Genomic DNA, 23,290 nt, shown 5'->3' with positions numbered 1-23,290 from the left:
GCTGAGCACCAAAGAATTGATGCTTTTGTACTGTGGTGTAGGAGGAGACACTTAGGAGTCCCTTGGACTGCAAGGAAATCCAACCAGTCCATCAGTCCTGAATATTCATTGGAAGGACTGATGCTGAAGCTGAAACTCCAATACTTTGGCTACCTGATACGAAGAACTGACTCATTTGAAAAGACCCTGATGCTGGGAAAGATTGAAAGTGGCAGGAGAGGGGGAAGACAAAGGATGAAATGGTTAAATGGTGTCACCGACTCAATGGAGATGAGTTTGAGTACACTCTGGGAGTTGGTGATGGAGAGGGAGTCCTGGCATGCTGCAGTCCATGGGGTCGCAAGGAGTTGGACATGACTGAGTGACTGAACTGAACTAAACTGAATGTTATTAAACATTTTCTATGTGATACAAGCAAAACAATATTTTCAAAAATCTAAGATTTGATTTCTTTATTAATACTCCTCAAGGGGTTTGTAGCTTTCTGCATCACTGACTGTCTTACAACCTGGGTATAGTAACAGTGTGACCTTTAATCCCAGATTCAATTTGCTATTTATAAGAGATTCAGAATGATAATTTTCCAAATGAGCTCACTCTTGTGGTTATGACCAGTAAGTTTCAAGTTGTAGTTAAATGGATAATGTATCAATTAATACAACTTTACCCAGACTTGAGTGATAAGATATATATTTATATATTTTAAATGCTAAACATATGAAATACTTGAAGGGAGAATTTAGAGTTATGAGATGAGAAAAATCTCTGACAATAAGGGAAGCCTTTTGTAGTCTAATCTGAATCTATCTTTTGATCAGATTCTCTTGCCTTGTCCCTTTCTTAAGCAGCTGATTGTGTTTATATTTCTAACGGATTGTTTAAATGTTAGACATATATTAAAATCAACTTTATTCTCCAACTAATCATTACTCTTAATCTTTCACTAATCCATTTCAGGCTTGATGGGACAGAATCTACTAATGAAAAAAGAATCACAACATGTGCTCTCCTAGAGTTGAATCAATGATCTTTTATGTAGAACCAAATAATTCCACTTTCCCTCATATTAGCCGAAACATTTATTTCCTACTTTTAACTCTCTTTTTGGAAAATTTGTCCTATATGTTCACTCTCATTACCCCTCTGAATTTCAAGAATCTTCAGAATCAAGTAACATATATATGTCCCATACTTAAATTTTGTTTAGGATTACATTTCAGGTTTTGGTTAGTAAAACAAATTGCAACAAACCTCTTCAGCTGCTGCTGCTGCTGCTGCTTAGTTACTTCAGTCATGTCCAACTTTGTGTGACCCTATGGGCTGTATCCCACCAGGCTCCTCTGTCCGTGGAATTTTCCAGGCAAGAATACTGAAGAGGGTTGCCATGCCCTTCTCCAAGGGATCCTCCCAACCCAGGGATCAAACCCGAGTCTCTTCATTGCAGGCAGATTCTTTATTACTGAGCCACTAGGCAAGCCCCCACCCCTTTCCAAGGTGCTACTTACTGTCATATCTTTAATACCACTTACCTGTCTGTGGCCAGCGATAGATGACTTATGATGCATAGCTTTTTTTGTACTTATTTAATAAAATGTCTATTGTCAGTATTATTGCAAGAATTAATGGTCAATATACTTAGTATCCTGGGGGCTCCCCTGCTGGCTTTGACCATGAAGAACCTGCCTGCCATACAGGAGACCTGGATTCAATTCCTGGGAGGGGAAGATTCCCTCGAGAAGGGAATGGTTACCCACTCCAGTATTCTTGCCTGGAGAATTCTGTGGACAGAGGAGCCTAACAGGCTACAATCCATGGGATCGTAAGAGTCAAACATGACTGAGCAACTAGTACTTTCACTTTTTTCATATATAGTATTTTACAGTAGGATACTTGCATACTTTAGTTACTCATTATATCCTATTTATTTTATCCATGAGTTTTGTTCACTCTTGCATCCCCAGTGCTTCCAGGAGTAACAGTAAGAAGATACTTTTTAATAAAGTAAAGCTTTTAAACAGATGGGAATACCACACCATCTTACCTGTCTGCTGAGAAACCTGTATGCAGGTCAACAAGCAATAGTTAGAACTCTGTATGGAACAGCTGGTTTATTCAAGATTGAGGAAGGAATACCATAGGGCTGTCTACTGTCACCCTGTTTGTTTAACCTATACACTGAGGGCATCATGAGAAATGTGGGACTGGGTGACTGACAAGCTAGAATCAAGATAGTTGGGAGAAACACCAACAACCTCAGGTATGTGGATGGTACCATTTTAATGGCAGAAAGCAATGAGGAACTAAAGAGCCTCTAGATGAGGGTGAAGGAGGAGAGTCAAAGAGTGGCTTAAAACTGAATATTAAAAAATCTAAGATCATGGCATTCTGCCCCAGTACTTCATGGCAAATAAAAGGGGAAAAGGTGGAAGTAGTGACAGATTTCCTCTTCTTGGGCTCTAAAACACAGCTGATGGTGACTGCAGCCATGAAATCAGAAGACATTTGCTTCTTGGCAGGAAAACTGTGATAAATCTAGACAGTGTGTTGAAAAGCAGAGACATTCCTCTCCCAACAAAGGTCTATATAGTCAAGGCTATGGTCTTCCCAGTGGTCATGTACAGTTGTGAGAACTGGACCGTATAAAAGGCAGAGTGCTGAAAAATTGATGCCTTTGAACTGTGGTGCTGGAGAAGACTCCTGAGAGTCCCTTGGACAGCAAGGAGATCAAACCAGTCAATTTTAAGGGATATCAACCCTGAATACTCATTGGAAGGACTGATGGCTAAGTTGAAACTCAAGTATTTTGATCATCTAATGCAAACAGCTGACTCATTGGAAAAGCCCCTGATGCTGGGAAAGATTGAGGATAGGAGTAGAGGTCATCAGAGGATGAGATGGGTGCATGGCATCACTGATGCAATGGACATGAACTCCATTCATGGTGAGAGGTGGAGAGGCCTAGTGTGCTATAGTCCATAGGGTCACAAAGACAGACATGACTGGTCAACTGAAAAACACAATACATTAGAATTATTTTGAAGCCAATAATACCTTCTGTTTCTTTTTAAAGACAAAAATCAAGGCTTCTTTCCTTCATAAAGACTTTCTCATCAGTCTCATGCCACATACAACATCATTGTAGATTCTGTATGATTGTTGTCTGATTCGTTTTTGCTTATAAATCATTTCTACTCCCTCAAAATAATTAGCTTCTTTAAGTGCAAGGGATATCTATTAAGTCCTAGATCTACTGTGTACAACACTTAACCAATAACTGAGTGTGTGATAGATTCCCAAGAAGACATTGCCAAGCCTTGGCATAGGAATGAGATATAGGTGCCATTATGTTAGGCATCCACCCAATGCAAGCACACCACATGAATGTGAGTAAGTCTTTACTCCCAGTCCTTAGTCTAGCTGCTTAAATAAGGCAAGAATGATTGTTCGCTTAATCAACAGTGAAATCTGCATTTTCCCTTCTTCAGTGATGGTCAGACAAGTTTAGGCCCCAATGATATTGATAGATAAATTGAACAATGTTTGGATAGATCATCTATTAATCTGATTTCAGACAGAATGTATCTTCTCCCATGTGTAGCCTCAGTGAATGGAATTGTAACAGGAAAGATAGATACAGAATCATCTAAAAGACAAAAGACAGTAGATAATATATTTATTTCAAAGTTACCTGAAACCCTCATGTGAACCAATATTATTTTTTTCTTCTTCATCAAATAGAAAATCAGAAGATTCATAGAGAAATAACATAGTATTGCCATTACTGTGGTTTTTCTCTTCTGTGGGACATCCTTCCACATTTCTGGCATTAGAAATTAAATATTTATGCCAGCTCTAATACGTACTTTTAATTAAATTAGTGGTTGTACATGTCAGATTCTCTTCCTCTTTCCCAACATAATTGGCACCAAATAAATACAATTGATCTTCATTATTCACATATTCCATAGGCATTAATTCACCTACTCACTAAAATTTATTTATAACCCCAAATCAATACTCATGGTGCTTTTGTGGGCACTCCCAGTTGTGTACAGAGCAGCAAAAATTCAAATTGAGCTGTAGACATAGCCCCAGCTGAGGTCAATCAAAGGTAAAAGCTCTGATGTCTTATTCATCTCTCATATAGTAAATAAGGTCCTTTTCTAAGTATATTTAGTACCACATTTGTATGTTTCTTCTTGGTAATTTCACCATTTAAAATGACCTGTAAACCTAGTGCTGAACTGTTGTCTAGTATCCCTAAGCACAAGTAAGCTATGGTGTGCCTTTTGGAGAATATATATGTGTTAGATAGATAAGCTTAATTCAGGCATGCATTATAGTACAACTGAGTGTGAAATCAATGTAAATCAATCACAACATATATTAAATAAGATGCCTTTAAAAAGAAATAGACATAAATTAAGTTGTGTTGATCAGTTAATGAGAATGTTGAGGGCAGAGGCTAGGGGAACATAGCCCTATTTTTCCTCTAGGAGTGCTTCACAGGTGGTGCTAATGGTAAAGAACCTGCCTGTCAATGCAGGAAATATGAGAGATGTGGGTTCAATCCCTGGATCAGGAAGATCCCTTGCAGGAGGACATGGCAACCCACTCCAGTATTCCTGCCTGGAGAATCCCATGGACAGTGGAGCCTGGCAGGCCCATTCCATGATGCTGCAAAGAGTCAGACACAACTGAAGCAATTTAGCATGCACACTCACACACACACACACACACATCTGTGCTGAGTTCAGGAGCCCATTTCCTCAATGGTCAAGGCTTCTATGGGAATCATGTAATATAATCTGGTCAATGTGATATAGCTGGAAATTTTGTATCAGGGGTAACATCTGAAGAATATTCTTGTATTCCTTGACCCTTTCCACTTCCTATTTCCAGTTAGCATACACAGAATGAATGATGAGGTGACAGCCACACTGCAAACAAGCAGCAAGCAGCATGACAAAGGGCTTCCCAGGTGGCAGTAGTGGTAAAGAATCCACCTGCCAAAGCAAGATATGTGGGCTCAATCTTGGAGTCAGAAAGATCCCATGGCCACCCCTCCAGTATTCTAGCCTGGAGAATCCCATGGACAGAGGAGCCTGGTGGGCTACAGTCCATAGGGTCACAAAAAGACACAACTGAATGACAGTATGCATGCAGCATGACCAAGGCTTACAGCAAATGTCACAGCAGAACATCCAGATCTCTGAAGCTTAGTCGCTTCGGATGTCTCCATATGATAGTTTATAGGCTTCCCTGGTGGCTCAGAGGGTAAAGCATCTGCCTGCAATGCAGGTAGACCTAGGTTCGATCCCTGGGTGGGGAAGATCCCCTGGAAAAGGATATGGCAACCCACTCCAGTTATTCTTGCCTGAAAAATCCCATGGATGGAGAAGCCTGGTAGGCTACAGTCCATGGGGTCGCAAAGAGTCGGACATGACTAAGCAACGTCGCTTTGTCACTTTGTCCTTTATACTGGGCATAGTATTAGTGCACACAATCACCTTTCACTCTAATTCCTGAACACGCTTGATTTTTCTGACGTTTTTGGTCTTCAAACATGCAAAGATATGATATGAAGGTTGACGCTACTGCCTCCCTAGTTTGGAACTAGCATTTGCTCTTTGGACAAATGTTTTTTCATTGCCTGGGGAAAACGTCTGACATTTCAGGGTATTTTAGAATCTCATTCTGCTATAGCACCTTTAAGATTTACATTATACATATATTTATCTCACTCTCTGGGAACTTGAACCAAAGTTCAGTATCTCTTCTTATAAGTACCAGGTATTTTTGGAAAGATAATGCATTTTTTTTTTTTTGTAAATGAGGGAAGCAAAAACAACTTGCATCTGTTGAGTACTTACTGATATGTATCAGATTCTATAAACAGACTGGGACATTTAATCTGAAACAGAAACAAAACAAAATAAAATGAGTCATGTGAAGTAGGTGTTTACCTTGTTTATTTTGCAAATAGGGCACTGAGCTAAAAGAAAATGAATTAAAAAGAGAGAGAAATGGAGGGAAAAAAGGAAGGAAGGACTGAAGGAAAGAAGAAAGAAAACTACTTGCCAAAGATCCCAGGGCTTGTATTAATTTATTACATAACAAATCACCTAGAACAAGTAGTGGATTTAAACAACTGTAATTAATGAACGATCCCTCACAGTGTCTTTAGTTCAAAAACTAAGGAGTGGCTTGGTTGCATAGTTCTGGAATAGGGGCTTTCTAGTGGGCTGCAGAGAGATGGCTCCTATGGCTTCAGTCATCTGAGCTTTGACTGGCGCTGATGGATCCATTTCTCAGGTGGCTCACTCACACGCTGGGAAGTGTCGCTGATTGTCGGTAGGAAGTCAGTCACTTACCATATGGACATCTCCATGGGGTTGTTTGAGAGTGTTCCTGGCATGTAGTCAGCATCTCAGAGAGAGAAACCCAAGAATGCACAGTGGAAACAATGGTGCTTGCTATGACCCAGCCTTGAAAATCACAGAGGATCACATCCACCCATTCAACACATGCATGGGTACAGGAGCCAAGGATCACCAGAGACTGGTTACCATGAAAAACCAGATTGAGAGAGCAGCATGGAAACATATACATTACCTATGCACAATAGATGTCTGGTGGGAATTTGTTGTGTGACACAGGGAGCTCAATCCAGTGCTCTGTGACAACCTAAGGGGGTCGGATGGGATGTGAGATGGGAGGGAGGCTTGCAAAGGAAGGGACATATGTATACCTATGGCTGATTCATACTGATGTATGGCAGAAAGCGGCACAATATTGTAAAGCACAGATGTCACAATAAAAATTTTTTAAATAAATGAATAACGAAAACAAAAACCTGATTCACATGTCAGTGCACATTCCTTCATACTATGTTGTCTCAAAAGAGAGACAATGTCTCAAAATGTTTAGGCATTTAAGCACATCTGCATACTTAATAATATCCTGGATCCCAGGAAAGCTGGTGTGGATGGAGCTAAATTTCAAGGGGCTAATTAGTCCCATTAGTTCAATATGTATCATCTCTGATGACAACATGTTGTAAAGCAAAAATGAAATTAATTTGAATTTCTTTAGCACCTCCAAAATCTGATCCAGAATTGGAAGGCAAACAAGTTCATTTGCGGGGTCTGGTAGGTTAAAGTCCCTACTCCTTCAGACATTTGGCACATTTCAGGCATACAGGAAAACCCAGAATTCAGGCATTGACGTCCTTTTAGGAAGTTTGCTGTCATTTGCCTCTCTATTACAACATCATTAGACCTCTTACTCTTGATGTATTTTCTGTAATTTCCTTATGATAATAGGGCAGTAAGGTAGGATTGAAGCCAGGAAAATTAGGGACAAATAAAATAGATCTCTTTATTTTTCACTGGTTCGTATAAAAGAATATTCATGTTTATTCGGAATGGCATTATGCAAAAGGCAACGGATACTAACACCACAAACACCATTTAATGAGAGTTTAAAAAGTATACCTCTTTTTGCTAAGTACATCATATATTAGAATCATTTACCCTCAAATTAAATATATGTTATGAATTAAGTATTGTGACTTTCATTACATAGAGAAAGCTTTGAAATCTTTGGAAATTTAGCTAGTACTTGAAGTGCAAAGCCTAAGATTCCAAAAGTCAGAACAAGTCTATAATATCCAAATGTTTCTCTCAATCATTTTTCATGCCCATATGATCAGAGTAATTTTTAAAGCAATTAACTTATTTTTCTTCATCAGGCAAGCAAAAGAGTACCTTGTTCACATGGCCTTACCAAAGACTAGGATAATTGGCATAAAGGAATTTTCCAGATGGCTGAAACTTGAAGAGAATACAGTTTATCTTAAATATTTTTAAATAGAAGTCTTTCTCAGGAATACTTCACACCTTTCTGCTTCTTGAATGAGTATTTGAAATCCCACTAACCTTTTGTGATAAGGCAGAGATCACTGTAATTTTTATCTTGATGTGTATCATCTTGCAGGAATATCTTTAGGGGTAAGTAGGCTATTTAAGGGGCTCCCCAGGTGATGCAAATGGTAAAGAACCCACATGCCAATGCAGGAGACAAAAGAGATGTGGGTTTGATCCCTGGGTCAGGAAGATCCCCTAGAGAAGGGCATGGCAGCCCACTCCAATATTCCTGCCTGGAGAATCCCATGAACAGAGGAGCCTGATGGGCTATAGTCCACAGTGCCGCAAAGTGTCGGATGCAACAGAAGCTACTTAAAATACACACATGCAAGCTATTTAAGGTGGCTTATCCCAGTATTTAAAGGATCCAGATGACAGTTTATGTGTTTGACAGTTGGATAAAAATATAGAACAAAATGTTTGTCTTCCTCTTTTGTCAGTCTTCCCTATCTCAGCTATAGCCTTCCCTGTACATTACTATAGGAGAGGCTATAGCTGAGATAGGTATAGGATGTTTGCCAGTCATCATACATAGTGAACTAGAGACACAAAATACAATGGTAACATTGTTGCTAGTGTGTGCTTGCTCAGTAGCTAAGACCTGTCTTTTTGTGACCCCATGGACTATTGCCCATGGACTGTAGTTGTATGTGTTCATAAATAACACCAGTTGCTCACCATGTGTCCCTGTGGCATTTTCCTCAGGCTCAAGTGTTAGTCACTCAGTCAAGTCTGACTCTTTGTGACCCCATGGACTATAGTCTACTAGGCTCCTCGGTCTCTGGGACTTCACAGATAAGACTACTGGAGAGGGTTGCCTTTTCCTTCTCCATTGTTGCTAGTAGTGTACCTTAAATAGGAGTATTAGTACTTCTACTTAATGCTAGTCTAGGAATTGATTAGATCTTAGTTAATTTCTCAGAGGCCATTCACATTCTTTCCATTGTTTTCCTGCAGTATTTTCAGATGTATTTGAGGCTTAAGCAATCTTCAAATAATTTGGTTTATATGGTAGTTTATAATATCACTATTGAGGCATCCATATTACTGAACAAAAAACAAATATGAAACATGTGTTGGGCCTTGTAGTGACTGATTCATTGATCCTCTGAGGAAAGGGAAGGAGTATCATCATGCCTGCACACAACAGCTTTCAATGCTCCAATGTTCTGAATTAGTAAACTAGGATTCACAGGTTAATATGGATTTAAGGAAAGTGTCCAAGGACACAGCACCTAGATTCACCACAGCAGTCTCTGATTTCAAACCTGTGTCTTCATTAATTCACTATTATTCCTCTATCAATATGATGAAGTAGGACATATCCCTGGGAGACAGGAAAGTCTTCCTACTCCAGTATTCTGGCCTGGAGAATTCCATGGACTGTATAGTCTATGCGGTTGCAAAGGGTCAGACACGACTTAGGTGACTTTCACTTTCACTTTCAGGGTATAAGCAGGAACAAAAGAAGTACTCAATAGTCTTGATTCCAAATTATTATCAGTTATACAGCTCATCAGTAATCTAGCAACATTTTCATGGAAGATAAATAATTCATAAATGTACCCATTGCTAGTAAGACAGACTGAAGATTTAAAATAAAAAATGCATATATGTATAACAATCATTTTGCTGTATGTTTGAAAATACCACATTGTAAATTAACTATACTTCAATTAAAATAAATTAAAAAAATTTTTAAATTCCATTCCTGATAGTTCCAGGATAAAAGTGCAAATCAAACCACTTATATAAAAACAAATATATATATATATAGACATATATGTATAAATGCAAATATGAAAATACATCTTAGAATGGGAAATCTCATATTAGAAAATGTCAAAAATCATTGCCATGAGCAAATGTAAAAATAAACACAATAGAGTAAAATATATGTTTTCTATGACTCTAGGGAAGAGGAATAAAGGGGTGATGACCGTGTAGAGATGAGAATTCCTTGGATAGAGGAGCCTGGCAGGTTAGAGTCCCTGAGGTCTTAAAGAGTCAGACATGGCTGAGAGAATTTCATGAATGAATGAATGAATTGCGGTTGTTACTTCAGGACCAGAATTTGATTAAGGTATTTAAAAAATGGCTGTCAAGAGGAAATAGCTAATAATGTTATTATTATTAGTCAGAAAAACAAATTTTCATATATATGGTTTGCCTCCTAATCCTTTTGTCAAAGAAAAAGTCAGGGTCAAAGAAACTGTTGAAAATATATTTTGGTTGCCATGCTTCTGTTTTCAAACTATTGTGAATTCCCAAGTAATTTATGGAATACCTCCCTGACCCTCACCAAATGATAGTTCAAGGTGAGGATTGGAAGCATTGGAACCCTTTGCAGGAGTCAATAGACCATGAGTGCACATATGTGGACCCTTATCACACCACTGACACACATCATTTTAAGACACGATCACCAGACTTTCCAATTTGTTGTACAAACAACAGAAACTCTAGAATCAGTTAAGGTCAAAATGTTAGATGTTACACAGGTGAGATGATTGTGACAAGTCACACTAAAGCCTGCAATGATCTTTAGATACTCTCCAAATATACCCAGATTTGTGAGTATAGGAAGAAATTGTTTGCAAAAATGATAGAATGGGTCAAACAAAGTGAAATTTATAGGAACAGAACCAGTTCAGCAAACGGTAACTTTTAATTATCTGTTTATTTTCAAGTGTTCAAAACTATAATTTGCAGTTCAGTTCAGTCGCACAGTCATGTCTGACTCTGTGATCTCATGAACCACAGCACACCAAGCCTCCCTGTCCATCACCAACTCCCGGAATCCACCCAAACCCATGCCCATTGAGTCAATGATGCCATCCAATGATGCCAACCATCTCATCCTCTGTCATCTCCTTCTCCTCCTGCCCTCAACCTTTCCCAGTATCAGGGTCTTTTCAGATGAGTCAGCTCTTCGCATCAAGTGGCCAAAGTATTGGAGTTTCAGCTTCAACATCAGTCCTTCCAATGAACACCCAGAACTGATCTCCTTGGAGGTATTTCTCCTTTGGACTGTTTGGATCTCCTTGCAGTCCAAGGGACTCTCAAGAGTCTTCTCCAACACCACACTTCAAAAGCATCAGTTCTTTGGTGCTCAGCTTTCTTTATAGTCCAACTCTCACATTCATATATGACCACTGGAAAAACCATAGCCTTGATTAGACGGACCTTTGTTGGCAAAGTAATCTCTCTGCTTTTCAATATACTGTCTAGGTTGGCCTAAACTTTCCTTCCAAGGAGTAAGTGTCTTTTAGTTTCATGGCTGCAATCATCATCTGCAGCGATTTTGGAACCCAGAAAAATAAAGTCAGCCACTGTTTCTCCGTCTACTTGCCATGACATGATGGGCCAGATGCCATGATCTTAGTTTTCTGAATTTTGAACTTTAAGCCAACTTTTTCACTCTCCTCTTTCACTTTCATCAAGAGGCTCTTTAGTTCGTCTTCACTTTCTGCCATAAGGGTGGTGTCATCTGCATATCTGAGGTTATTGGTATTTCTCCAGCAATCTTAATTTCAGCTTGTGCTTCCTCCAGCCCAGCATTTCTCATGATGTACTCTGCATATAAGTTAAATAAGCAAGGTGATAATATACAGCCTTGATGTACTCCTTTTCCTATTTGGAACCAGTCTGTTGTTCCATAGAATTTTACCATTCTCTTTGATGACTTTCTGGAAATTAATTATTTTGGGGAGAATTTTTCTCTCTTTTTGGACTTCCCAGGTGGTTCAGTGGTAAATAACCTGCCTGCCTCGATGCTGGAGGCACAAGAGATCCTGGATTGGGCAGATCGCTGGAGGAGGAAATGGAGACCCGCTCCAGTATTCCCATGGACAGGGTAATCCCATGGACAGAGAAATCTGGCAGGACTATAACCATGACAAGACTGTTGGGCACGACTGAACATGCATGCACAGGATCAGCCAAGGTTTTGGACATGCTTACTTGAACATGTGTAAAGTCTATCCTCTAGGTCTGAAAACAGATTTTTTTTATCCTGGAGAGAGGAGATTTAACTATTCACCCAGCAACAGACCAGATGTTCTTGTTTGTTGCAACTGGCCAGTGAGGAACAACCAATTAGAGAAAAAAAAAAAAATGTAAGAAGGAAAGAAAGAAAAAATTAAAAATGTGAGTTTTTCTATAGTTAAGTCATGCTACGAAAACTGTTGCCAAAAAAAAAAAGTAAGCTCAGGCATTATGATGAAAAGTAAACACTTTATTCTGAGGTAGGAAAAGTCTGCCAAAGTCAGGGCATCCACTTAGAAAGGCCAAAATAATATGACTCATTTTATGGAAGTTTTAAGTCTTTTATTGTGTGTAAGGGGGGAAAGTTAATATTTTAATTTAGAATCATTTTTACAGCTACTGCTAGCATAGATAAAAATTTATAGTTTCACAGCTGTAGAGTTTTTAGATTTAATTAGAGGAACTGTTCCCTTTATGCAACAACTTTCTCACGGAGGTAGGCTGTGCTGATTTGAATTAATGTGCTTTAAATAATTTTTACTGAGTTTCCTGCCGTGAATAGCTAAATAGAAGTTTTGTGATGCGTGATTTTAAAAGGAGATTTTTTTCCCCCTTGTAACTGAGGTTGGACTCTTCTTCTACTCTTAGCAACAACAATACATACACAAACATTCTTACAAGGAGAGGAGAGGCCAATATGATCATGTTTATTAGTCAGTCCTAGGTTTATGGAGAAATCTGTGCTCACTAATTTGGAGACTAAAAGAGAAATGTTTGGAAAGTGAAGAAGTGAAAGTGTTAGTTGGTCAGTCGTGTCCAACTCTTTGCAATCCCATGTATTGCAGCCTACCAGGCTCCTCTGGCTGTGGAATTCTCCAGGCAAGAATACTGGAGTGGGAAACTATTCCCTTCTCCAGGGAATCTTCTCAATCCAGGGATGGAACCCAGATCTCCTGCATGGCATACAGATTCTTTACCATCTGAACTACCAGGGAAGCCTTTATAAATGTCATAAATTATTAAAAAATTGACAATATATATTTACAAGCTAAATTTTGTGAAAGAGTCTGGAATTGTATAAATTAGAGGCAGAAGGTCATCAAGACAGGAGGTCATCAAGAAGTCAGAATCCCATTTGGAAATAATGCCCGTCAGAGGGAAGTCCACACCAACCACGACAGATGTGAAGGATGACCCCAGACTGTCTGGATTTGAGAACCAATTAGGCAACTTGGACTTCAGAGAACCATTCATTTCAAGTTCACATCTTTAAATGTGAAAGGCAGTTAGACCACCACTTGTGCACAGTTTCTTTCAGTCAAACATTTTACATGAAAAAATGAATGTCAGGCAAACAATATGAACAAGAGAAAACAGAAACAAGTTTGGTAACTTGACATTATGGGAAAAAAGAAAGTTACATGCAAATCACTTTATTTCAGTTAAGTTTCACACTTAGATATGATACCAAATGCAAATTTGTGTGCCTGACACACTGTGATTCCAAGCAAATCAAAACGTCAAGAGTTTAAAGCAGAGAAAGGCTTATTGTAGGACCATGCAAGAAGATTGGCAGCTTCTGCCCATCCCCCGACAAACAAACAAACAAACAAACAAACAAACAAACACAGAACTCCTTGCAGGGTTTCAGCAAAGCCCTTTAAAAGGCAAGGTGAGGGAGGGACATGGTTAGTTTTGCAAACTGTTTGGTGTTGAAGTCCTCAGATCAGTATGTTCCTGTAAGCCTCCAACAACACAAATGTTATTCTCGGTTTTGCAACTTTTTATCTCTGTATTGTTGAGGTTCTTTAATGGACCGGAACCTGGTGGTCCAGAGTCGACTGATAAGAAAGTAAAGGAGAGAGAAAGATGTTGATATTCCTTGGTTTACACAGAAAGCCAATAAAGTCCATGACACAGGGCTTGCTCTGTTCACAGAGGCCTCAGGCATCCTCTCGATGGGGTAAAGGCTCAGAGAGCCTTCTCAAGAGGGTCTTAGAAGCCCAGGCAGGAAAGTGAACTCAAAGAGCCTCTGTGCTCCAAAGAAATAGCCTGCGGGGGCAGGGGGGCGGGGGGGGGGTGGCGGGGAGAGAGAGAGAGAGAGAGAGAGAGAGAGAAAGCAAGACACGGGGACCGAAACTGTGATGGAGCAAAGGTGTTTTAGTCAACATTGTGTAGGTATTTATCCTGGCTTACAAGGTAGCTATTTTCAGCTTAGATAAAATCAAAACTTACAAGGAAACATGAGGTCATCCATATGAAAGAGAGAGTGTTGTAAATAATCACTTTTACCATATGGTTCATAAAAAGGAAGAGGGTACTTATCACCGTATAGAAAAACTAAGGAAGGAAATGCCTGGATTCCTCAGCTGCAGGGAGAGGCTTGCACCTCCTCTTAATTCCTGAATATTCAGGAATTAATACGGAACTGAGAATTCTGACAGATCCAAAACAGCACACAGGAAGCCTCCTGTTAAACGAAAAAGCGTTATAGCCTTAAAGGTCAGAGCCTTGAGAAAGGGCTACCCTGTATATTTCAACATCCTTCTAGGAAAGGTGTAGAGCCAGTGTGACTAAGCACAGGGAAAGGAACAGATCCAGTATGGAGTCAGATTTGCTTCCCAGGTGACTCAGTGGTAAAGAATCCACCTGCCAATGCAGGAGACGCAGTTTGATCCCTGGGTTAGAAAGATCCCCTGTAGTCGCAAATGGCAACCCACTTCAGTATACGTGCCTGGAAAAATCCATGGACAGTGGGGCCGGGCAGACTACAGTCCATGAGGTCACAAAGAGTCAGACATGACCGAGTGACTGAGCACAGTAGCACAAGCACATTACAGAGATACCATAAAAAGAGGATTGTAAAAGACAAAAGTGAGCATACACACGTGTTATTGTTACACATGCTCACCCCTCTCTTTTCCAGATGCTTATTTCAAACTCCGCTTTGGTTTAAATTCATCACCATCTTTCTCGTCCATCCTTTCTTTCAGCTGAAGAACCTCTCTGAGAAAAAACAGAAGCCTCACATGAGAAAATCCACAAGTTTCCAGCATCCAATCCATCCACCTACCTGCACTGGACCAACATTCCCTATTTTCTCTCCAATTATTATCGTATTTATCTTTGTGTCTCTAAAGACAACATACTGATTTGCTGTTATTAGTTTGTTAAGTTTTATCAATCAGTTTCTCTCCCATTAGGAAAAGCTATTATTTTTATTCTGCCTTGTTATGTAGAACATTTGCATTCGTCTCCATACTCCAAGTTTTATACTGTATTTTGATTGAAAAGTAAATACTCCAAGTTGAATATTTTGTGTCTATTATATACTATTTACCACTGTGTGATAGTAAACTATAATTACACTTACTTTACTTCACATGCATGGTTTTTTAAATGTTGATTTGTCCGTTAGCTTTCTGCATTCAAAATTTCAACATGATTTCTTTGCCAAAAAGAATCTCCTCAAAATACTTTCAGTGCTTCAGTCTATTCACATTATCTTTCCGAAGAAGTGCATCTCATCACTTCTGGCATTTCCAGCTACCCAGGGTTCCCTTTGCTTCTTGTCCACAGCAGTCTTGCTGAAATGTGCCTTCACTGTTCTCTTGCAATTTCTTGTCCTTGCTTCCTGTGACGTATATCCTGCTTCCAGCCTCATGTCCCCCATTTTATTTATTTACTCTTAAAAAACAGTTTTGGATGGTAATTCTCCAATAGCTTTCTCAAAAAGAATGCACTGGAGGTAATTTTGTTGTTACTTTAGTCCTTGCATGTTAAAATTATGTACATTGGAACCTCACACTTGAATACCTCTGTGCTTGTTAAATACAAACAATTTCCCATTTCTTCTTCTCCCAAAGCCTGGAAATAATTGTTCTTCTCTCTGTCTCTACGAATTTCTCTACTCTGGATATGTTTGCTCTATTCCGGCTGGTTTATTTCACTTACCAGACTGTTTTTAGGACCTTCAGATTATGAGACTGATGTGCTGTCTACTACTCTAAGAGGGCAGATGGCAGGTTGTCTTCAAAGTTCATCTGTTCTGTAGCTTGTGTCCAATATTTGTCTATCCATTCATCTGCTGATGAGTGTTTGCAATAACCATGATTCTCAGCTCTGATTTAAACCTGCATACTCCACTAGTTTGAAATCAGTTAATGACTAACACTAAATAGAATTTACTCTTTGGTATTAATCTGAATTTTCCTCATGCTCATGTTGTGTGTGGGTGCTCAGTGTGTCTGACTCTTTGTGACCCATGGACTGAATCCTCTGTCCATGGGATTCTTCAAGCAAGAATACTGCAGTGGGTTGCCATATCCTTCTCCAAGGGATCTTCCAGATGCAGGGATTGAACCTGTGGCCTCCTGCATTGCAGGTGAGTTTTAATGCTGAGACACCCTATAAATTTAGTATTTATAAATAATGGTACTATCAATAAGGCTATATAAATAATCCATTGAGTCTTTTTTTTTTTTTTTTAAATTTGGGGAAGTATATATCCAGAAGTGAAACGGCAGGGGAACCAGAGATTAAACTGCCAACATCCGCTGGATTACAGAAAAAGCAAGAGAGTTCCAGAAAAACATCTATATCTGCTTTATTGACTATGCCAAAGCCTTTGACTGTGTGGATCACAATAAACTGTGAAAAATTCTGAAAGAGATGGGAATACCAGACCACCTGACCTACCTCTTGAGAAACCTGTATGCAGATCAGGAAGCAACAGTTAGAACTGGACATGGAACAACAGACTGACTCCAATTAGGAAAAGGAATACAAGGCTGTATATTGTCACCCTGCTTATTTAGCTTATATGCAGAGTACATCATGAGAAACACTGGGCTGGACGAGGCGCAAGCTAGAATCAAGATTGCCAGCAGAAATATCAATAACCTCAGATAGATGACACCACCCTTAAGGCAGAAAGTGAAGAAGAACTAAAGAGCCTCTTGATGAAAGTGAAAGAGGAGAGTGAAAAAGTTGGCTTAAAGCTCAACATTCAGAAAACTATGATCATGGCATCCGGTCCCATCACTTCATGACAAATAGATGGGGAAACAGTGGAAACAGTGTCAGAGTTTATTTTTCTGGGCTCCAAAATCACTGCAGGTGGTGATTGCAGCCATGAAATTAAAAGACACATACTCTTTGGAAGGAAAGTTATGACCAACCTAGACAGTATATTGAAAAGCAGAGACATTACTTTGCCAACAAAGGTCTGTCTAGTTAAGGCTATGATTTTACCAGTACTCATGCATGGATGTGAGAGTTGGACTATAAAGAAAGCTGACCACCAAGGAATTGATGCTTTTGAACTGTAGTGTTGGAGAAGACTCTTGAGAGTCCCTTGGACTGCAAGGAGATCCAACCAGTCCATCCTAAAGGAGAGTAGTCCTGGGTGTTCATTGGAAGGACTGATGTTGAAGCTGAAACTCCAATCCTTTGGCCACCTGATGCAAAGAGCTGACTCATTGGAAAGACCCTAATGCTGGGAAAGATTGAGGGCAGGAGGAGAAGGGGACGACAGAGGATGAAATGGTTTGATGGCATCACTAACTCAATGGACATGGGTTTGGGTATACTCCAGGTGTTGGTAATGGACAGTGAGGCCTGGCGTGCTGCGGTTCATTGGGTCACAAAGAGTCAGACATGACTGAGCGACTGAACTGAACTGAACTGAATATCCAGAAGTGGAGTTGCTGGATCATAGAGTAATTTAGTGTTCATGTTTTTGAAAAATGACATCCATTTTCCACAGTGGCTACATCATTTGATATCTCTTACTAATAATGCACAAGAGTTCCAATTTCTCTTCATCCTTGTTAACAAGTATTCCTTTTTTAAAACAATTTATTTAGTTTTGTAATAGTCATCCTAATGAGTGTGGTATGGTATCTCATTGATTTTTGATATGCATTTTCCTTATAATTAGTGGCTTTGAATATCTTTGCATGTGCTTTTTATATAATCACACATCTTCTTGTCTTATAACTATTACCATATGGTCCTTTGCTTTTCAATAAATTTCTGTTCCAGAACTTCGGTTTCTCCTTCATTTCTTTTTGTCTTCATGTGATTATGTCTTTAAGAAAAAAACATTAATTGCTATTAATGGTGCTTTGAGAGACTGAAATTGTTAAGTGTGTTTTATCTACAATATGTAAGTAGGAAGTTCGCTTCTTAGAGTCCTTTCATACGATACAAGCAGGCTTGCAGCCATACAACCCCATCAAAATTGTTCTCTCCAAAGTTATCAAATTGGCAGAATCAAGAGTTAATATAGTGTCATTCAGAAGCAGCCATGTGCTAGGCTAGTTTCTAAATTCCAAATTTTCTATGTATTTAATGCAACTTTGGGCGAGAAAAAAATACCACCAGGGCCTTCCCTGGTGGCTCAGAATTGTAAAGAGCCTGCCCATAATTCAGGAGACCTGGCTTTGATCCCTGGGTTAGGAAGATCTCCTGGAGAAGGAAATGGCAACCCACTCCAGTAGTTTTGCCTGGAAATCCCATGAACAGAGGAGCCTGGTAGGCTAAAGTCCTTGGGGTCTCCAAAAGTCAGACACGACTGAGTGACTAACACTTGGGCCTAAAGAAAATGTCACAGGGACACATTGAGGGCAGCTGGTATTAATTATGAACAGACGAAACTGTGATTATCATATCAGTGACTTCTAGTGTGCCACCAAAAGAAAATAGCAGATTCACTCGTTTATATAAACATTACACAGGGATATATTATTCTAGATAAGTTGCTCTGTGTTAATGTATACACAGATAAATATTTATGAAATTCATAGCTTTGAGAGGAAACACTTCTAAAAACACTCTAATCGGGGCCTGGAAATTATGTCAAAAGATTATAATTCAGAAAGAATATAACACTATCTGAAAGTGAAAGAAAACTTTCTTTAGGTGATTTTGGGGATGGATATGGAAGGACAAGTAGCCATTTTCTTGGCAGACAAGATGACAATAAACTGCACATGTGTCCGTGTAAACCCTAAGTATAGGGAGCCCGCAAATTGTAAGACACAACTTAGCAACTGACCAAAAACAGCAGCAACATAAGAGGCCATCTGCATGAAAGACCATACAGATTACCACACAAGCTGACAAAGTGATTGTAATATTCAAGGAGGAAATTTATGATTGTTTTGTGACTTTCTAAAAATACTTCATCAAAACCTTTAAACTTATAAAATTGTATAAGTTGTATAATATAAATAGTATTTTTTTAAATAGTAAAGCTAATATTTATTTAGCACATTAAAATATTAGAAAGACTGAGAATCAATGAGTTTCATTTATTTACAAAAAGTACTTCCCTTCTATTTATATAGTTTAGAATATAGAATAAGAATCTTTTCTATGCCTTTGTAAATAGCTATATGTTTTCTATGTTTGTTTAACTTGCCAGCATTTCATTGTTTGTTCTTAATTTTGTGAAATAAGCCTGCGAGTGCTTTCAATGTGGAGGTTTTAGAAACATCTTCATTTTTTTCTTCACAACCACTTTTTTCATTTGTGTGAGAAACACACTCTTACTGAAGTCTTTTAACTGAAATCTGTTCAGTCTCACAAATCGTAATTGTGTCAACATTTCTGTGGTCAGCTATTTCTTCTAAAATAAATTTTGATTTGAATTTCACTTCTAGTACTATCACATTTTGTTTTCTTTTTGGCTGTGTTTTTCATCTTTCTGGTCAACTTTCTCTTTTCATTATCTATTTTTGTAAAATGCCACACAAGGTTATAACTGAGTGACAAAGAGGTCACACAGTGGCATCATTTCTAGTTCAGAGCAGATGTGCAGTGACCAGTCAACACAGACTGTAAAAGATGCTATATGGAAACTTCCCTGGTGATCCAAGGGTTAAGCCTCTGCACTTCCACAGCAAGAAGCACAGGTTCAATCCTTGGTAGGGGAAATAAGATCCCCCATGCTGCTCAGCATGGCCAAAAAATAAAATAAAATAAGAAATAAAAATAAGGTAAAAAATTTAAAATATAGAATGTGATTGGTCATTGATTGCCATGTGCATACGTAATCTGTGAATGGAAGAGTTAGCTGCAAAGTTCGCACGTTACTTAATGACTCACTGTCAAAGTACCAGGTAACTAGAACTTGGATGGTGTAGTTGGGCACCAATGTTTAACTAAACTGTGGCAACTGGAATTCACACAGTCAATGCCGTGTAAAGCATGGACAGTCTTAAAAGCAAAAGAACTAGAAAAGAGTGAAGCCTAGAATCCGGGAGGTTTGGGAGGGTGCAGTTAAGGAAGCACCAGCACTCTGTTCAGACTTCAGGTCATCCTTATAACCATTTTCAGTTATTCTCAGTAGTTCTTATTCACACACACACACACACATGACCTAGGGATATCAACTTTATACAGTGCTTTGATGGATACAATTTATATCATATCATGACTTTTTGTCTCCTTATTAAATGCAGGTCTGAATAATTAGGTCTTCTATTAATGATAATTATCAACGGTTTTAACCAATAAAATGCTGTACATAATAACTAGAGTGCTAAAATACTATTGACTACCAAATTGCATTATATTTTATGGTAGGTTACATTGCTTTAAATATCTGCTATATTTTTATCTATCAGAGGAGTCACAGATGTGAAACTACCATTCTTTTCCTCCCATTCTACTGGTTGTTAGGGTTTCCTTCTGATTCCTTTCTTTTCAGGGGCTCCTGCCTGTGTAATTAGTCAGTGGACCATGTAGGAAAATATGCTTTTTTATTTATTAATCTGGCTTTCTCCCTCCAACAGAAAGTGACACGTTTTTGTTGTCATTGTTGGTGCTGATTTAGACCTTTTGAATTGATGGTTTTGAAACACTTCAGGAACATTTATATTCTTTCCTAAGAAGTTCTGCAGGCTTCTTAAATTCCAATCAAGGAAAAGCATTGAAAGATATATAAGATTAAGAGCTTTACCCATCCATTTCAAAAAATCCAGCCCAATGCTATACACTAGTAGAAGAAGGGTGCTAGTGCCTGTGTCCTGTACCTGCCTGTCAATCATCAGATGGCATGGTCCAACCCAGCAAGTGAGACCTGGGTTGGATAAAAAACTGGAGCTGATATTTGTCATGATTTGGAACTTAGAGTTTAAAATTATTTGCTCACATGATACCATTTATTCATGTGTTATCGACTTGGGGAGAGAATAAACTCAAAGTATTTATTCAAAGGAAAGGCAGAGATTGTATTGATATACCATGCATTTTGGTATTTGTTTACTTGGCATTTTTAGAAATAGCATTTAGAGAGAAAGGAAAAAGAAAACTGAAAATAAATACCACCAAAGTGTAATGGTAAAGTGAATGAGGTTGGATTCACTTTTACAAACAAGGGTACATTTACGGTTTTTCATTAGTTACACTATTTTTCAAATCATTTTTACTGTGTCCCAATATTTAATATGTGTGTGTTCTTGATCTGAATCTTCAGACAGGTATAAAAAAGGAAAGGAATAAAGTGCCTAACCAATGGCCTGGAAACCTTTGCCTTGGCCAGACTGTTAAAATTATGAAACACATGGTGTGTTTTATATTCCCATTCAAACGTGTAGTGTCCTGTCATATTTTCTCATCTTAGGTTCATTAGTTATCTCTGGCCTCGCTATATATCTTCTTACCTAATGAGCATTCACATTTTTACATCTCTTGAAAGAAGATGACAAATCAGCATTCCTCTCTAAATAAATTGCAACCGAAAACGTAAAGCAGTACCATCTTTTTCTTCTCTCATTTCCTCATTGTGATAGCACCTAACAGATATCATCCTGTGAAAACTTTTTGGAGTTGTTTTTAAGAGATACTTTTCTATCTTTAACAGCATTTTTCTATGGCTATCAAAGACTTTGTTGCATGAATTGGTGCATCACTGAAATAGACTGGCATCCCTTTTATTTTTTTAATCTTTTATACAAAGATCTTTTATTTAAAAAATATGAGTCTTCTTTCCAAGGTTATGTGGTTAGGCAGGAGAAGTTCTAGGGGATTATCAAGTTTTCAGCAGTTTCCAGCCCTGAAATTTATACTTTGTCCATTTATTACTATAATTAAATAAGGGGTATTTTGTGTTATTTTCTTTTTCATCTGGCTAGAAATTTTATACTGTTACATGGATATGGCCTTTGAGATAATTTCAAATGGATAGTAAACTTGATATCCAAGTACAGCTATATCTCAAGCCCTCTTTGCTAGTTGCTAAGAGAAGAAAGAAGGCACAACTGGGAACTCTTCCCTGGAGATGCTAGCATCAAACTCAGTGACACCAAGGTTCTAGTTTGGTCCCATGAAAATTAATTTGTCCACAACCCTGCACCAAGGCTTGAAAAAATTCGTAGAGGTTGGAGGTAAGTAAAACACAAAGAGCTCAGAGGGAAAGTTAGTGATAATTATAGATCGATGTGAGAAGTGTTACAAATGGAAGACCAAGAGAAACACCACAAAGAAATCTCCCTTTTGTCTTCAGAGAAATTATTTTTATTTCCTTTTTTTCCCATCACTGCTTTTTCTTTTCTTTCTTTCGTTCTTTTTTATTTCACCTGTTCATGTGAATGGAAACACACAGGATGTACTCTGGTGTTCAGCTTACTTTGTAGACAGAGTATTATGACTTTGAAGTTTAGTCATATCCTCAATATTCTCAGGTGACTCAGTTAGTAAAGAATTCACCTAAAATGCAGGAAAGCCAAGAGACTTGGGTTCTGTCGCAGGGTGGGGAAGATCCCCTGGAGTAGGAAATGGGCAACCCACTCCAATATTCTTGCCTGAAAGCTTTCATGGACAGAAGATCCCAGTGGACTCCAGTCCATGGTGTTGCAAAGAGTCAGTCAAGGTTGAACAACTGAACATGCACCTGTATGTTGTCATGAGTATTGCAACTTAATTCCTTTTTATTGCTGAGGAGTTTATGTATCTGTTATCCTGTTGCTGAATGATTAGGTTATTTCCTGTTTGAGGCTGAAAATTGGCCAACTTTTGACACATAACCGGAGAGTGCATGTGTAGTAAGTCACTTCAATCATGTCCGAACTTTTGGACTGTAGCCTGCCAGGTTCCTCTGTCCATAGGATTCTCCAGGCAAGGATACTGGATACCCAATTTCCTCCTCCAGGGGATATTCTCAGGGATTGAAAATTTGTGCTCAGGGATTGAACCTATGTTTCTTATGTCTCCTATATTGGCAGGTAGGTTTTTTTTTTTTTAATTTTTTTATCACTAACACCATCTGGGAAGCCCTGACACATAATGATTCTGTCCAAACATCTGCACTAAGAGATGTCCAAACTCTAGTAAGGCTTCTAGCAACATAAGGCAATGTCCCTAGGATG

At 38.6% G+C, this 23,290-nt stretch overlaps 1 pseudogene; it reads left to right on the top strand.

The window, feature by feature from the left end:
* Positions 13,474-23,290, top strand: part of LOC102180354 — a 70,133-nt pseudogene continuing 60,316 nt past the window's right edge.

This window comes from Capra hircus, chromosome 2, assembly GCF_001704415.2.
Source record: "Capra hircus breed San Clemente chromosome 2, ASM170441v1, whole genome shotgun sequence".
Lineage (NCBI taxonomy): Eukaryota > Metazoa > Chordata > Mammalia > Artiodactyla > Bovidae > Capra > Capra hircus.
Note: the sequence above shows the minus strand (reverse complement) of the source record. Positions and strands in the feature narration are given on the sequence as shown.